The sequence below is a fragment of the Choloepus didactylus genome, chromosome 8 (genome assembly GCF_015220235.1).
Source record: "Choloepus didactylus isolate mChoDid1 chromosome 8, mChoDid1.pri, whole genome shotgun sequence".
Taxonomy (NCBI): Eukaryota; Metazoa; Chordata; class Mammalia; order Pilosa; family Megalonychidae; genus Choloepus; species Choloepus didactylus.
In genome coordinates, this window is record NC_051314.1 from 23,309,670 (window position 1) to 23,329,122 (window position 19,453).

The window sequence follows — 19,453 nt, forward strand, 5'->3', positions numbered from 1 at the left end:
CCAGAAATAGATAGCATAATACTGTGTGATGGTAGCACGGTATTGTAAGTACACTGAACAAAGATGTCTGTGAGTAAAGCTGAAAGAGGTGGGATAGGAGAATGTATGACACCAGAGGTAAAGATAGACGATAAAGACTGGGACTGTATAACGTGGCAAAAACTGGAGTGGCCAATGACTGTTACTAAATATACAAATATAAAAATGTTTTTGCATGTGGAAAAGCAAATGAATGTCAACCATGTAGAAATTTGAAAAAGGGATAGTATTCAGGAAAAAACATAATCAAAGCAAACTGGAGTCTATGGTCAATAGTAACATTGTAATATACCTCCATTAAATGTAACAAAGGCAATATGCTAATGCTAAATGTATATGAGAGGGGGATATAGGGGAGTAATATGGGATTCTTGTAGTGGTGTTATTTGCTGTCCTTAGTAGTATATTGTATTGTATGACATGTTATTTTTCTTTTTATCATTTTTTCTTATTGCCAAAAAAAAAAAAAAAAACAACTTTTCTTGTAGTAATCAGTATGTTCAACTGCTGATTGTGGTGATAAATGTACAACTTTATGATGATACCATGAACAACTGATTGTACACTGTGGATAAATGCATGGTATGTGAATATAACTCTATAAAATTGTAGGAAAATATATATATAGGAGTAAAAGTGTTGGAGAAAACATGGTGAGAGGGATGATGCTTCACCAATATGGACTAACTACAATGTGTAAACTCAGAATTGAATCTTAGAACATAGCCTAACGTAGACACAATAATTGTAATAGTCCCTAGATTGCAAGCTCTTACAACAGTTAACTCTATCCCTGAATTGTAAGGCCTATCTCTAAACTTTGAGATGCTGATCCCCTAGCGTATACCTGATTGGTCTCTGAAACAATGCGTATCTCTGAGACACCTGAAACTCAGAGCTAGAGCTCAGCAGATATGAATGTCAGTATTAGTGCATACAGCCACTGTCAAAAAAAAAAAAAAAAAAGGCTGAAAAAGAGCCCAGACTTCAATTAGTGATATGAATGAAGCAGGTCTGGTTAAGACCAGGGTAAGCCAGGCCAAAGGATAAAGGTTGAAACTGATTGTGTTTTAAAACTTCAACTCTCATATGAGACCAAGGGAATAGATATCTATTTGGTACAGGATCTAAATTTTCTAAACGGTACAACTCTATAGTCGATTTGTTGAAACACCACAATTGCATGGAACTTTGAATAGGAAGTGAGATACGGTAGGTTAGTATAGGCTGGAGTGAAATAGTGACACATCCTAGAGTAATTTGGGAAGATAATAAAAAATATATTTACAGCCTCCCCCTCCCCAGCCCCGAGGATCTGGGGGAAGGTGCGGATGTGTTGGACATCCTCACCTGGACTGGTGTTGATGTTGTCACAAACATTGGAACTGGTGGTTTGATGTGCTGAGCCCTCAAGCATGGGACTTGCCCTTATGAAGCTCATTACCACAAAGGAGAGTCTAAAGTTGTATGTAATGGTGCCTAAGAGTCTCCCCCTGAGTACCTCTTTGTTGCTCAGATGTGGCCCTCTCTCTCTCTAACTGAGCCATCTCGACAGGTGAACTCGCTGCCCTCCCCCCTACGTGGGACCCGACTCCCAGGGGTGTAAATCTCCCTGGCAACGCAGAGTATGACTCCCGGGGATGAATGTGGACCTGGCATCATGGGACTGAGAGTATCTTCTTGACCAGAAGGGGGATGCAAAATGAGACGAAATAGTTTCAGTGACTGAGAGATTCCAAATGGAGTCGAGAGGTCACTCTGGTGGACAGTCTTATGCACTATATAGATAACACCTCTTAGGCTTTAATGTATTGGAATAGCTAGAAGTAAATACCTGAAACTACCAAACTCCAACCCAGCAGTCTGGACTCCTGAAGACAATTATATAATAATGTAGATTAGAAGGGGTGACAGTGTGATTGTGAAGACTTTGTGGATCATACCCCCTTTATCTAGTGTATGGATGAGTGGAGGAATGGGGATAAAAACTAAAGGACAAACGGGGTGGGATGGGGGGATGATTTGGGTGTTCTTTTTTCACTTTTATTTTTTATTCTTGTTCTGGTTCTTTCTGATGTAAGGAAAATGTTCAGAGATAGATTGTGGTGATGAATGCATAACTATGTTATCATACTGTGGACAGTGGATTGTATATCATGGATGATTGTATGGTGTGTGAATGTATTTCAATAAAACTGAATTTAATAAAAAAAAAGTGTTTGTTGTGTTCTCAGTACTTCACTCAATCACAGTGCCTAGCACATAGTGTTTGATAAGTTTTAATATGCAATATTGCAGCTCTCTACACAGATTATATTACTATACAATATGACATGATTCAAGTTTGTTGATGGGCAGCAGTTTGTATCTCTATTTGCAAGCATTATTGGGCTATTTTAAGAAGGGTTCTATTTTTATTTTAAGAGAAAAAGTTAGGCATAGCTGAGTGGTAAAGAACACTTCTTTCAAATGCATCTTTCTTCTTAACCATGGAAGTCTAACTACTCAGCCCAAAAGGCAGTAACCCTCCTCCTTACACAGATTGAAGAAAAAATACCTTTGAGAGAATAAACAACCTCTTGAGTGTTGACAAACCTAGGTCAAGAAGAAAGGAGAAGGGAAGTGAATCTTGTTTTCTTGTTTTTGCTAATCTAGTATCCATTAGACTTTGTTCTGTCAGGAGCATCCTGATTTTTCCGTGGAGTACTTACATTCCCCCACTTTCAAACCATCTGTTCCTGGAAGCTCACCCCATCCTCTCTCAACACCATCCCCAACCTCCAGCAATGAGTATATGCACTCAACCTAAACTTTTGATCTATTACCAGTCACAAGCACAGGGATTTGTTCTATACCCAATTGGTTCCATTTTTTAAATGAGAGCTGGGACAATGTGGGTTAATTCTGGGAGCTTCAGTGAAAATATTGGGAAAGAAAAATGTTCTCTTTGCTAAACTGGAACACGGCAGGAGAGAAGCCTGGAGCTGCTGACTGCTCTCTTGTCACACCGAGGAAGCCAGTCTATGAATGTCAGTGATGCAGCAGGAAGCTGTACTTTCTAATGATATCATTCAGACCCATGAAACTAGCCACTCTTGAGCCAAAATATACCCCAAATCACATAGGTGGACCAATAAATTCCGTTTAAAGTTCAATCCAGTTTGCATTTCTATAATTTGCAACTGAAGAGTCCTAGAGATGAGACCAAGATCTACCAAACACCTCCTGTGCCTCACTTGCCTTGCTTATATCATCTCACTTAATTGCTACAACATCCCTGGGAAATATATTTTAGTTATCCCCATTTTGCAAACGGGAAAACTAAGATGTAGAGAAGGTACGAAACTTAGGTACACCCAACTAGAAAGTAGTTGAACTTGGATTCAATCCTACATCTCTCTGGCCAAAAAACCTGGGTCCTTTCCACTACTGAATAAAGCATGAGCAAATCTATGTGAGAAATCATCCAGTGGGTTATGTGGAAAGCACACTAAACGTCGGAGGTGAGATTCCTAGCTTTATTTTTGTATGACTCACAATATTTTCAGCATGACCTTGAGCACTTTTCCTCCATGAATCTCAGGATCTTTGTCTATAAAATACTGGGGTTTGGAGTCAATGTTCATGAGCCACATGATTTCCAGCCCTAGAAATATAGAATGGCATTTCTTGACTATTTTCCTGAAATTCCCAAGTTAGGTTCTGGAAGAACAAGACGTTGAAGCAAGGCAATAGGCAAAGGTTTCCTCAGTGAACCTTCTCTCCTAATTTGGGCAAATGGATGAGGTATGTGCAATTAAAACTGTAAAAATAAGTTTCCAGCCAAGTTCTACCCTCATTTAACCATACTCTTGGGGATTGATTTCAAGGGGAGCAGCGGATGTTGAACCCAGGGTGGAATTTAGCCTGATGTGTGGATTCTTATAACTTCCAAATGATGTCAGTGCACTTATTTGAGCGACTGGGAAAGTGCTGAGTTTAGTCTATTTTCCTCCATAAAGAAAAACTGGAAACCACTGGGATAGGGCTAAGAACACATTTGGCAGAGCAAAGCCATTTGGGGACGATTGTACCCAATTCATGGCAGTTTATGGTTGTGGCCTTTCTTTCTGATTAATAGTTTGTTTTAAAAGGGAATGCCAGCCCTGTTCTTGTTAACTGACTCAGAGAAAATGAACCTGCTCAAAAGTTTCATCATCTGTTAATCCCAGAACCACAAAGGTTATAGAAATTGCAACCGCAGCTGTAAGGGCTCAAATTGCTAAAATGTTCATTCTGGAGAGAGTAGGCAAACCAATGGAAAAATTATTCAGATAATGCAACTCAAAATCAAATTTTGGTTCTAATGAGCCAGATAGTGGCTTTGCATTCCTGTGTCCTTTTGCCTTTGATAATTGGCCTCTGGTAGGGGTTTTAATGATACCAAGATGTTATTATGTCCCAGGGATCCAAGATTGCCAACACTCTATCTTGATCCTGCCTCTCCCTCCCCCAAGCAGTTCCTAAGGAGACTGGGTAAGAGTAGAATGGATTTCAGAGGAAGAAGGCCTAGGTTTAAATCCTTGCTCCATCATTCACAAGTGAGGAAAATTAAATGAGTTAATTAATACAAAACAGTCACTGTTTGGCATGTAGTATGCACTCAATAAATGTTAGCTATTAATCCTAAAGATGCTATGCATGAAGGAAAGAAGATCCAAGGTAAACAAGGTACAATTTCATTTTTATTGGGACCAATGCCCAGTGTGTCTAATGTGGAACTCGGGTAAGACTGAGGGCAGCTCGTAAGCTAGTCTAAGTGCCTACAAGGGCCCCTACTAGCGGACTGCAAATCTTAGGATCTTATCACCTTCTGGCTGGGCCATAGGATCCAGGGACAAGAGTTTTCATGACTACATCTCGTAAAGCATGCAAAGAAAACAAAAGACAAGGACTAATATCCATTAGTAGATGTGGCCAGGTCTGTGTCCCAGAATCTGGCCAATCAGATAAGCAATACCTCCTCATCTAAAGGAACGAAGGGGAGGGGCAAGAAGGAAGCACAAAGGGGATTAGACACCCTTCCTCCACCCCCAACTCCCTTGCTTTAGTCATGCTCAAAAGGGGAGGGTGAACCATCCACATCAGACTCACCTGGGATGTTTGTTAAAACGGATCCACAAAAAAATACTGAAACTGAATGTTGGGGGTAAGTTCCAAGAATCTGCATTTCACAAGTTCCCCTATGTGAACTGAAATTTGAGAGCCATTTATCTCAATCACAGTAAAGTCAATGAAGACTTTAGAGGTGATATTGTAAAATGCTTTTAAGTAGTCAGATTTGGGCAGGAAAAATGCCTTAATGTGGAACTATGAGCCTCACAAACACACCTACAGTCAGGGCGGAAACAGCATGGGGCAACTGAGTGGGGTTCTGGTCTCCATTGTGGGCTCAGCCACCTGAGAACTGGGACTGCTTATAGGGTTTGCCTGTGTCTCTCTTTTCTCATGTGTCCCTCTTTTCTCATGTGCCCATGCAGAGACGAAGCTCCCCCTTGTTTTATTGTTAACATCAAATGAGCTGATGTGTGAAAAAGCCTTTAAAACTTGTAAAACCCAAGAAATTATATATTCCCATGAAATCAGAAAAAAAAAAAAAACACCCTTCCCCACTTCCCCAGCAGTTATGGAGAAACAGAGTTTTGTTTTTTCCCCCAACAGACTCCCTGCAAAAATCATATTCACCAAATAATTGCAGACTTCATTTCATTTGACTTGTGGATTTCAGTTTGTCACAGGATTGAAGCCCACAACAAATGGGAAAGTACTATGCCAGTTTAGGTAAAAACTTTTAAAAAATCCTATCTTCTCTCAAGAATGTCATCAAACAGCCATTGCATTTGGACACTACTGACCTCCTTGTTGAGTTCCAGGCCTGGGTTTCCAGTTACCCCCTGGGCATCTCCATCCAGATATGCCTCTGTCAAACCCCAGAAACTCTGCATGTCCCAGACTGATCTCATTTTCCACCCAGAAATGATTCCTCCTCTTTACTTCCTCATTCCTATCAGTAACTTCACCATTCTCAGGGCCCCCCAACTCAAGAATCTAGAATCTACTTGGACCCCTCTGCATTCAATCAGGGGCTAAGCCTCATGGGTTCCACCTTCAAAGAGTCTCTCTCTCACACACATTCTTTATTTCTATCCCACCATCACTACCCTCATTCTTGTCCCCTTCCATAACCACTTTGACTCATGTGCATGGCTGTCCAGTAGTAAAAATGTTATAAAATAAGACCTCAGAAGGCCCGCTCAGAGCTTTCATCCTTCAATAAGTGGGCATAACAATAAGACACAATTTGTCTTAATGCATATGTACTTGCTAGTAGACCAGACCCAGGAGAGGGTTTTGGAGGTGTTCCCCCTATGAAACCTCTGCTTTGGAAATATTTAGGGAAGCTTCTAGATGAAACTGACAGCAGCATTCCCCTAGATATCCTGAGATACACCATGATTTTGGGTGCTTCCTTCACCATCATTGTATCCTTTTCTGAAAATAAACTGCATTCCACAGAGATCTTTGGTATTATATTTTTGTCCCATAAAAAACCCTTATGGATGCAGGGGAGGACGCTAGAAGGAACTAGTCCACTATGGAACCCCTAAGCCACTATGCTGACCCTGGCCTGCTTGACTCTGGACTTCTGGTTGTACAAGATGAATAATTCAGTTATTTTAAGCCACCACTGGTGACTTTTTGTTGCTTGTAAACAAATGCAATCTTAGAGGGAAAAGTTTTAGCTGGAACTGGAACCCAAATCTATCTGACTCCAACACCTGTTCTTTTAACCACTACTCTAAACTGTGTCTTACCTGAGTATAGAGAAGAAGTGAGATGCCCTAACATGGTCAGAGAGCACTTAGCTAGCAGCTGATATCCTGCAGCTCCTGCTTGCAGGTTTCCAATCCAGACGGCCACTCTGTGAGGCTCCCTCCACCACCAGTCGACTCTAACGTTGATGCAACTTGAAGCAGCTAGGAGCTAATTTAGCCATGTCTCCAGGAGTGGTTGCAGTAAGACACACGATTTGGTTTTCAAAACATGCCAGGGGTTATTCCTTTCCTTTGACTGCTTCAACTTCAAAGCTCCACCTCTGCCTAAGGGAAGTTTATGAAACCAGGACCTAGATAATTGAAGGCATGGCCTCCATCAAGATTTGAACCAGATGGTCCTTCCACTCTGGGTGACAGAAAGGATTCCTCTTTGCCTCGTGTCCTAGAGGACAAGTGGCTCTCATCTAATTTGATCTGTGCCTACATCCTGTGGCCTGGCACCAAACCAAAAACATGGATGAAAACAAAAACATAAGGTGGGCAGTTTCTTACTAATCAGAACCTTGCCTCCAGAGCATGCCTGAGGGATCAGAATGAAAGAAAATATAAAGCAGTGAAGAGGGGTTTGGGGAAAGCTATAGAGAGAGACCAAGCAGCTGGCTAACTGCAAAGGAATGCACCGTCAGTTTTTATCAGGTTTGACATGGCATCCGTCCTTCTGTAGCAGGTCCCATTCTCCAGTGTTTACATTTGTCACATCTCTTTTCCTTCCAAACAAAAGATGCTTGACAGTCTGAATGGATCATTTGTAAGATGCCAGGGTCCCTCAGCCATCCGTGCACATATATTTTCGGATGGGCGGAGGGCGAGTGAAGGGCAGTTGCTACATTTTAGAAGCAATGATACCCCTGAAACATGCCCAGTGCAAAAATAATATATTGGGAACCATTATCTCCATCTTGCAAAACTAAATTAAGAATTCTATCACCCATACAGAGGCCAGTGTGCTACAGACCCCGAGACTTCAAAAAATGAGGCTCAAAATATATCTGAAGACAAATTTAGTGATTTTGACTGTCTGCCCAGACTAATAAATGTCTTCATGTTTGCAAAATTCTAATTTCAGTTTTGGTTGACCTGGCCTTGTCTATTGGGAGAAAAAAAACTTTGCATTTCTCCCCTCAGGTGTTTGAGGCAGTCAGAGATTTGCCTCTGTTTTTGTACTAAAACTAAAGGGTGTGTTTGTGTGTGTGCACTCACACACCTGCATACACGAACTCTGACTGTCAAGAGCACAGGGTATGAACCTTGCATTCTTGGTTAGAGTTTTGGCCACAATAGCTGGGCCTGATCTATTTTATTTCAGTTTTGCAAATAGCTTCAAACTGATAATCAGCTACTTGCTTGTTTTGAATCAGACCCGCCATAGGAACACAAACCTCCTTCGTTCAGCCGATCAGCATTTTTATTAGAATCTATCTTTGTTTGGAAAAGTCTCAAGATATCACTTAGACAAGATCTGGGCCTTTAAGGGTTGGCAGTAGAGGACAACGAGTTTAAAGCAAGGATTCTTCACTGGGTCTCACAGATGGTTGGGAGAGGGAAAAGAGAGTATTGGGTTTATGAACCCCTAAACTGGAATGCAGTTTTATATATGAGTGTACATTTAAGTTTTTCTTGGAAATGGCTCTTTAGTTTGTATCACATTCACAAAGGTTCTGAGACTCAGTAAAATGTTGTAAGAGGTGGTGGGGGGGATTGCCTAGTGCTTAGCAGTATAGGTTCTGGAATTAGCTGGGATACTTGTCAAGAGGCTGACTCTCACTAAACTTCAGTTTCTTCACTAGTGAAATGGCAATGACAACATGGAGTTGCTGTAAGAATTCAATAAAATGATGTGTGGAAGCATTTGGCATGGTGTCCAGCACACAGTAAGCCATCAATATACGTTAACTATCATGAAGAAGAAGAAAAGGAGACGTTAGTATAGGGCATTTTATATTCAAGTACCACACTTTGTGAGCCCCAAATACTCTGTGACTGGGGAAATCAAGGAAGGCTGCTGGGATGGAGTGATACAGGAGTTGGTCCTCAAAGAACAAAGAGGATTCAAATTGGCAGAATGAGTGAGGGGTGGGGTGGGGTGAAGTTTAGATATAAGGATAGAAATATGGTTAAAGTTAGGGTTAAGTACAAGTTAAGGTTTAGCCTTAAAGTTGGAGAAACTGAGGAAACAATAATATTGTAGCACAGAGAATTGGTAAAGTCCAGCTTATTGAATGGAGGCAAAGACAACTGGCTAGGGTAGATGAAACATGTTGTTTTAAAGTGAGTGACAAGTTAAACAGAGAGAATCATGAAACAAAGCAAACAGTTTCTCCAGGTTGTTGGGATACAGCAGCCTCCTTCAGCCTGTCTGTCTTTGCCATGTGCTTGTCAGTGCCATGGGCCATGCATTACTCATCTCAGTACCCCAGCTCCCAGACCAATGCCCTACACGTAGTAAATGCTCAATAAATACTTTCCCCCAATTCCAAGCTAAATGGAAGCCACCTAGAAGCACAAAAGGGGGAAAACATCCCTCTACACCAAGATCCCCTTCAGTTCACCTGCATTTGTCATCCTTTGACTCTTCTTCATTGTTCCTAAATTTCCCTGTGATATTGCACCTAGGAAGAGAAGAGAGAACAATGGTGCACCTTTTCTTCTAAAGCTTGTACTTCCCCTTCCCAAATCCACCTTTGAGATAAAGGTTGATATAGTCAAAGAAATAAAGAAATGATGACCTTTCAAATACAAACCCTACTACTTCTACATGAGTGAACTTAGGTAAGTCTTTAAGCCTCTCTCTGCCATGTTTTCCTCATGTATAATTATGAGTGCTGATGATTTCTTCATAAGGCTGCTATAAATTTCAAATATAACATTTACCCAGATATTTATGCATTCCTAAAATCTGATATCCTTTTCCTTTTCTTTCTGGCTATACTTCTCCATTCAGACTGAAGGATTTCATTTGCATTTCTTAAATGCAGGTCTGGTGGCAGCAAATTACTCCAGTTTATATGAAATAATTTATCTGAAATTTTCTTTATTCTCCTACATTTTTGAAGGCTAGTTTTACTCTTGGATTCTTCTAGATTGACTGATTTTTTTTTTTCTTTTAGCACTTTAAAAATATTGATCCAGAGTTGGGTAAGATGGCAGCATAGAGAGGAGTGGAAGCTAAGTAGTCCCCCTGGAACAACTACAAAAGAACAGAAACAACTAGTAAACAATCCAGAATAACTGTAGGGGGATAAACGAGACCATCCACTCATCATACACCAACCTGAATTAGGAGGAATGCCCGAGAATACAGCATAAAATCTGTAAGTAAAACCTGTGGATCCAAGTCGCGAGACCCCCTCCCCCATAGCCCGAGCTGCAAAGCCTCGTGGTGCCAGAGAGAAACTCTCTCCCAGCAAGCAAATATAGCTCAGCTGCACTCCAACTGGGGTTTTAAATAGCGAGTGTCAACTGCTCACTACAGGTATGAATCCCCAAAAAACAGACAGAGGCTTTGGGTGACAACTGACCTTGGAGAGCTGGAGGGTCACCTTGGACTGGGTCTGAAGGGGACTATCTGTTTCTTTTTTGGCTCAGTGGAGAAAGCCCCAGTCATTTTCAGTTTCCAGGGCTGTGACTCAGAGAAAGGTGGAGACAGCACAAGCAGAGAGAGAGACCATTGAAATGCTAATGACCTCCCCCTAGGGGGTCTATCTTCTCTGAGAGGAAAGGGGTGGGGTCCTTTCCATTCAGAACCAGATCCCAGAGCCTGGGGGAACACGGCCATACCTCCTCACACCAGTCAAGAATTATAGGCTAACAGGCATCACCTGCTGGGCAGAAAAGCACAGTGACCTGGGGTATCACAGGGTGGAGCAATTTTCTAAGACACACCCTCAGGGAAACCAGATACTGAATATTTCTTCCCTCTGGGACCTGAGCCTGTTCTGGTGTGGGAAAACCTGATTTGGATAACCAAGGAAACCATGTCTAGACAACAGAAAATTACAACCTACACTAAGAAAAACAAAGTTATGGCCCAGTCAAAGGAACAAACGTACACTTCAACTGAGATACAGGAATTTAAACAACTAATGCTAAATCAATTCAAAAAGTTTAGAGAAGATATTGCAAAAGAGATAGAGGCTGTAAAGCAAACACTGGGCCTATATAAGGCAGAAATCAAAAGTTCAAAAAAACAACTAGTAGAATCTATGGAAATGAAAGGCACAACACAAGAGATGAAAGACACAATGGAAACATACAACAGTAGATCTCAAGAGGCAGAAGAAAACACTCAGGAACTGGAGAACAAAACACCTGAAAGCCTACATGCAAAGGAGCAGATGGAGAAAAGAATGAAAAAATATGAGCAACATCTCCGGGAACTCAAGGATGAAACAAAGTACAAGAATGTACGTATCATTGGTGTCCCAGAAGGAGAAGAGAAGGGAAAAGGGGAAGAAGCAATAATAGAGGAAATAATTAATGAAAATTTCCCATCTCTTATGAAAGACATAAAATTACAGATCCAAGAAGCGCAGCATACTCCAAACAGAAGAGATCTGAATAGGCCTACGCCAAGACACTTAATAATCAGATTATCAAATGGCAAAGACAAAGAGAGAATCCTGAAAGCAGCAAGAGAAAAGCAATCTATTACATACAAAGGAAGCTTAATAAGACTATGTGAGGATCTCTCAGCAGAAACCATGGAGGCAAGAAGGAAGTGGTGTGATATATTTAAGATACTGAAAGAGAAAAACCGCCAACCAAAAATCCTATATCCAGCAAAGTTGCCCTTCAAATATGAGGGAGAGCTCAAAATATTTTCTGACAAACAGACAATGAGAGACTTTGTGAACAAGACACCTGCCCTACAGGAAATACTAAAGGGAGCACTACAGAGTGATAGAAGACAGGAGTGCGTGGTTTGGAACACAATTTGGGGAGATGATAGCACAACAATGTAGGCACACTGAACAAAGATAACTATGAATACAGTTGAGAGAGGAAGGTGGGGAGCATGTGAGACACCAGAAGAAAGGAGGAAAGATAAAGACTGGGACTGTGGAACTTGGTGAAATCTAGAGTACTCAACAATTGTGATAAAATGTACAAATATGTTCTTTTACGAAGGAGAACAAGCAAATGTCAACCTTGTAAGGTGTTAAAAATGGGGAGGCATTGGGGGAGGGATGTAGTCAACATAAACTAGAGACTGTAACTAATAAAAAAAAAAGTTTAACGATAAAAAAGAAAAAAATATTGATCCGCTATCTTCTGTCTCTGATGAAAAGTCAGCAGTCAAATGAAACATTTTCTCTAGTATGTAATGTGTCATATTTTTCTCTGTCTACTTCCAAGATATTCTCTTTATCTTTGGTTTTTACAGTCTGAATATAATGTATCCAGGTGCAGCTCTCATCATAAATATCCTACTTGGATACACTGAGCTTCTTGAATCTGTGAATTTACTTCTTTCACCAAATTTGGGAATTTTCAGCAGCTATTTCTTCAAATATTTTTTTCTGCCCCATTCTCCTTCCCCTCTTCTTCTCAAATTTGAATTATTCATATGTTAGACCTTTTGATATTATCTCACAGGTCTCTGAGTTTCTATTTCTTTGTTATTAATTTTTTATTCTTCAAAGTATATACTTTCTAGACATCTAATTTCAAGTTCACTGATTCTTTCCTTTGTTATCTTTATTCTTCTCTTAAGCCCAGTCAGTGAATATTTTATTTAAGATACTATATTTTTCAGTTATAAATTTCCATTTTGATTCTTTTTTATATTTTTATTTCTCTGATAAGATTTCCTATCTTTTCATTTGTTTCAAGTGTGTTTTCTTATGTATCATTGAATATGTTATAAAAGCTGAATTATTCTTGTCTGATAATTCCAATATCTAGATCATCTGGGGCTGACATTTATTTATTTTATTTTCTGTTGAGAAAGGGTCACATTTCCTGGCTTTTTGAATGTTGAGAAACTTTTGGATTGTATCCTGGTCATCTTGAACATTATGTTGTGAAGACTGGATTTTGTTGTATTCCTTAAACGGTACTGATATTTTTTGTTTTAGCAGGCAGTTAAATTGGTTAGACTTGTACTTCAAACTCTAGTAGATTTCAATTCAGACCACTTTCATTCTGCACTATCCATTGCAAGGTTCAGTAAGAGACTTGGGTCGAATTTATACACAGAATTTAAGGCTCTCCTTTTTCTGTTCTCTCACCTTGGGCATTCCTGTTTCATGCTCCAGCAGCTTTCTTATTCTTTTGGCCAGAAAAGTGGCAAGAATTTTGTTGGAGTTTTAAGTGCCCTTCATTCTGGCTATCCTCAGGGCAAAGCAGCAAAAATGGGTAACTCACCAAGTATTGGTTGTTTCTGCAAGTTTCAATTCTCCCAAAATATGTCTGCTTTTTTTTTTCACTTTCCCAAGTCTTCCCATAGTTACTGTATTTGTATTTTGTCCACAGCTTACTGTTATCTGTGGGAGATTCGGTTTCCAAGGAGTTAGCTCCTCTATCTCAAAAGTGAAACTGAGAGAGGGGATTTGGGTCTTTGTTTGCCTGGATATCAGCCAATGATTTTCTCTCTGTACCTTTGCAAAATGGCTTAGGACATGTTATCAAGTTTATCATTAATTCTATAAAAGTTGATAAATAATCTTAAGAGTAGAATTTTATGAAAGGTATGGGTAATCACTGTAGGCCATTAAGTAGGAAAATAGCATTATGAGATTTATCATTTAGAAAGATCCCTCTTATATCAATATAAGATTATATTGATATAAGACGTGACCCAAACTAGAGACAGAGAAACATCAAGAGATTAGTATAGAGATTCAGGCAAAAATTAGAAGACCTTACAATGAGCAATACCAGTGATAATGGAGAGGAGGACATGGACGTAGTGGAGATGAGCTTACATGAGGAGTCAAAGAGGAGCTCCTTGTTTCTGGCCTGCGTAACTGGGTTACTCTGCCATTCATTAAGATGAAAAACTAGAGAAGGAACAGGCTGAGGCAAGAAATGATAAGTTTGATTTGAGACATAAGTTTAAAATATTAGGGGAAAACTGATAGCTATTTTCTCTTCTGCCTAGGCACAGAGCTACTCTTTTCCAGCCTTCACTGCAATTCAGGGTGGCCATATAACTGAGATCTAACTAATAGAATGTGAGTGCAAGTAGTGCGCACCACTGTGCTGGTTTGGATATATTCTGTCCCCTGAAAGCCATGTTTTAATCCAATCTTTTGGGATATTTGGAATTAGGTTGTTTCCGTGGAGATGTGACTCACTCAACTGTAGGTGATAACTGATTGAATTATTTCCATGGTGGTGTGGCCCCACCCATTCAGCATGGGTCTTGATTAGTTTACTGGAGTCCTTTAAAAAGAGCCACACAGGCCAAGATGCTTGCTGATGCTGATGCTGATGCTTGGAGACACCTGGAGATGCAGACAGAAGGACATTTGGAGATGCTAAGCTAAGAGATGCTAGCCCAGTATGTGCTCCGGAGAAGCTAAGACATGAAGCCCAGAGTTTGCCCCAGGATATGCTAAGACAGGAGCCCTGGGCGCTTAAAGAGAAACATCCTGGGAGAAAGAACCAAAAACTCACAGGGGCTAAGAGAGGAGTTGAAACACAACCCAGGATCAGCAGACACCAGATACATGCCTTCTCAGCTAACAGAGGTTCCCCAGAAGCCATCCGCCCTTCTTCAGTGAAGGTGTACTCTTGTTGATGCCTTAATTTGGACACTTTCATGGCCGTTGGACTATAAATTTCTAACCAAATAAACCCCCTTTATAAAAGCCAATCCATTTCTGGTGGTTTTGCATAATGGCGGCATTAGCAAACCAGAACAACCACTTTCAGAAAAAGCTCCTAAGTACCATCTCTCATGCTCTTTCCCACCCACTAGCTGATGTCAATGCCCAGAGCAATCACCTGTTAAAGATGGTGGAGCTTCTGCCAACCTGAACATATGAAAAACTGTATTAAGCAGAGCTCCCCAAACCTGATCACTCACTTCCGCTGTCTTAGTCTCCCAACTGCTATGACAAATACCGGATAATAGGTCAGTTGAACAATGCAAATTTATTGGCTCATGGTTCAGAGGCTAGAAGACTTGCCTCCTCCCACGTCAGTAGCATTCTGGCTGAATGGCAATTTTTGTGTTCCTTTGCTTTTCTGTAACATGGTGGCATTCTCTCCTTTCTATTTTGGTTTCAATCAACTTCCAACATCTCACTCTTCCCTGTAGCTTTATTTTTTATTAGACCTCCAGTAATAGGATTAAGACCCATCCTGATTCAGTTTACCACACCTTAACTAAAAATGAAACCTTCAAGAAGTCCTATTTTCAAACAAGTTCACAGAAATGTTGCTATATTAGGTAACTTTCTTGGGGTAGAGTAGGAACATGTTGGAAGTAAAGTAGTTATCTTAGGTGAGTTGTCTTTTTCTTACTCCCTTGTTATGGTCTGTTTGAATGCTCTTTTATTGTATGTTTTTAAAATTTTTTTTTTATTTCTTTATTTTTCATACAGTTGATTTTTAAAAGAACAGTTAATTAAAAAAAAAAAAAAAGAAAAACAAGGAAAAAAATATGCAGAGCCCCCTTGAGGAGCTGGTGGAGAATGCAGGGGTATTGGCCTGCCCCACCTCGATGGTTGCTAATGTGCTCACAGACATAGGGGACTGGTGGTCTGATGGGTTGAGCCCTCTACCACAGGACTTGCCCTTGGGAAGACTGTTGCTGCAAAGGAGAGGCTAGGCCTCCCTATAATTGTGCCTAAGAGCCTCCTCCCAAATGCCTCTTTGTTGCTCAGATGTGACCCTCTCTCTCTAGCTAAGCCAACTTAAGGGCGAAATCACTGCCCTCCCCCTACGTGGGATCAGACACCCAGGGGAGTGAATCTCCCTGGCAACGTGGAATATGACTCCCAGGGAGGAATCTAGACATGGCATCGTGGGATGGAGAACACCTTCTTGACCAAAAGGGGGAAATGAAAGGAAATGAAATAAGCTTCAATGGCAGAGAGATTCCAAAAGGAGCCAAGAGGTCACTCTGGTGGGCACTCTTATGCACAATATAGACAACCGTTTCTACATTCTAATGAATTGGGGTAGCTGGCGGTAGATACCTGAAACTATCAAACTACAATCCAGAACCCATGAATCTTGAAGATGATTGTATAAAAATGTAGCTTATGGGGGGTGACAATGGGATTGGGAAAGCCATATGGACCACACCCCCCTTTGTCTAGTTTATGGATTGATGAGTAGAAAAATGGGGGAAGGAAAAAAACAAACAAACAAGGCACCCAGTGTTCTTTTTTACTTTAATTGCTCTTTTTCACTTTAATTATGATTCTTGTTATTTTTGTGTGTGTGGTAATGAAGGTGTCAGGGATTGATTTTGGTGATGAATGCACAACTATGTAACGGTACTGTGAACAATCGAATGTACGATTTGTTTTGTATGACTGCATGGTATGTGAATATATCTCAATAAAATGAATTTAAAAAAAAAAGTCCTATTGTCAATGGATTTTTTTTCTGGGGCATATAACTGAACCTACCACACCTGCCAATATTGAACCTGTAATAGACTGTTCATGAGTGAAAATAAACTTCCACTCTTCCAATCCACTGAAATTTGAGATGTGTTTGTTAGAGGCATTATTCTACTTTAACTAATACAAGGCACCTGAAGAACCTCTAAAGGACAAACTGAGATCCTAGTTAGAAACAGAGACCTTGTTTTGTTATTCATATGTAAGTTGTAGTGGGAGCAATTGGTATGAGTGAGGCCTCCTAAGAAAGATGTACAGGGTAAGGAAGGCAGAAGGTTGAGGCTAGAGCCCCAAAACACACTGATTTTAAGAGTTGAGGTGGGAAGAGGAGCCACAAAAGAGAAAGAAATGGTCAGTGAAGTGGAAGAAAAATGAGCAACGTGAGGTCAGATAAGCCTAGTACAGCAGTGGCTTAGGAAGGAGAGATAAGTCATCCATGGCAAATAGCAGAGACACTGAGTGTGCTAAGGACCAAAATGATCCACTGGATATAGCAATGGAGGTTGTTGGGGACCTTGGGGATAATGGTTTCAGTGGTGTGGTGGGAACAAAAGTTAGGCTGGAATGAGTCAAGGAATATTTTCTTGAAAAAAGTAGATACAACAAGTGTAGACTAATTAATTGGAAGCTAGGCAGGGAAATAGGAAGGATAAGAAATATGAGATAAGTTGAGGGAAATGTTTTTGTTTTGTTGTAAGAGGGAGGACCTTGAGTAAATTGAAATGCTATTGGGAATTAGCTAGTTGAGGTGGAGACATTGAAGCCACATTGTGGGTTCACGGAAACTGTAGTGTCCCAGTGGCATCTAAAAGGGAAAGGAACAAGGATTTGTTAAATGCCTACTATGTTCCAGACACTGTTCTACGTGCTCTGAATTGTCATCCCTTTTAATTCTTTGCAAAATATCTCCCATCACTTTCCCCTTCTCTCACCACTCTAGTCACCTTGTCCTCCCTGCTGTTCCTCAAGCATCCCAATCACACATCCCGGCTTCAGAAATCTTCATTTGCTGTTCTCTCTGCCCGAAACTCTTCCCCCAGTTACCTCCATGATGGCTCACCCACTCATTTCCTTCAGGTCTCTGCTCAACTATTTCCTTATCCAAGAGGCTTTCCCTGACCACCCTGTGTGAAATAGCAACAGTGCCCTACTCCCTTCTCTTCACTCGTCTTCCAGTGGTTTGCCAACAATCCGTGGCATTCCTTGGCTTGCAGTTGAAGCACTTCAGTCTCTGCCGCCATCGTTACATGGTCTGTCTTCTCTTCTCTCAAGGGCAACAGTCATATTGGATTAAGGGCCCACCCTTCCCTGGTATTTCCTCATTTAACCTCACTAATTCCATCTGCCATGACCCTATTTCCAAATGAGGTCATAGTCACAAGCACCGAAGGTTAGGACTTCGACATGTTTTTGGGGAGAGTGGGGCGCAAGTCAACCCATAACAGGTCTCTTCTATTTTCTCCATACATTACATTAATATGGATTTAATATTTATTGCTTTTGTCCACACCTCCACTTTCTACCTGGAATGTGAGGTTCACCAGCATGGGAATTTTGTCGGTTATTTTCATTGCTGCATCCCTAGTGTCTAAAATGGTACCTGGCTCTGTACTATGAGTCTTGGAGAGGTGGTGGCATTTCTCACGTCACACAACTATTGGATCGTGGAATCAGGATTTAGAACTGTTTCTGTTTGACTCCATACTAAGGCAGGTCAGTCTTGCATTGTTTCTCAAATTGATTGCTATGACTTCTCTGTCTCTGACAATTTCCAGTCAGGAGTTTGAGCCAATCCCCCACTTAGCCTACTTCTCTTGGGAACAAGACCTGACTTTAAATAAACTAATTTACATTGAATTCACAGTGGCCTTAAAATGAGATGAACTTCTCTTCTCTACACGAAAATATTAGATTCTGTAAAAGAGAGCTAGTATGAGAGAAATCCTAGTCTAATAGAACTTCACTATGAATAGATAGAACAGAAAGTTTTAAAACTGTGTTAAAATGTATTTCTTTAGTTACCAAGAAGAAAAACATATGTATGGAGCAATTTTTATTTCCATTAGAATGTGCTAAATAAGTACTGATTTATACATAATCATTTTCTAGATGCTTCATGAAGCAAATGAACACCATCTCTAGGATCATGCAGATAAGGAGAGCATCAGGGACAGAGAGGATGATGTGGAGTAGATTGAATGGAGAAACGATTAGAACTCTGGGAGAAGAATCAGAGAGCAAAAGAAAGATTAGAAGAGGTAAAAAATGAGAAATGGTCCCTGCTGCTAGTCAATCCATTCAACAGAGTTGTAAAGGGTCCAGCATGAAAAGTACCATTATCTCCACTCCTATGACAGACCTCATCCATTGATCATGAAACTCATTCCTACTGAGCTTGTATATAATCTCAGAGTCCTCCTCAACACTGTGCTTTGAGCAGCTGTTGCCAACAGATCAGATGCAGCACCTTCTAGCACTGCCTTAAGATGTATTTAATGCCTTTACTCAGTAATATTTTAAATTTAACTTGGAAGACATAAAGACTCCCCATTTGGATTCATTCAATTCATCAATCATTGAGCAGTTAACATGTTCCTTCCTAAAGCTACCTCCTCCTCTTGTTCTTAACTCAGATGCTAGTCCTCAAGGAAACTTCCTTATCACCCTCCTTACAGTATGGCAGCCCTCCCGATCTCAGAATCCTGTTTGTTTCTTTCATAGCATTTAGTTATTTGTTTATCATTTTTTCTGTCTCACTCACTAGACTGAATCAGAGGGCATGTCTGTTGCACCCTCCATTGTATCTCTAACACAGACCCTGGCACATAGCATGTGTTCAACAAATACCAGTTCAGTGATTGACTAAACAAATGAACGAATGATTGAATACTCAGTGCCTGGCCTCAACTGGCTCATGGTCTAGGGTGAGAGGCTGCTATGTAAACAGATAAACAGCAC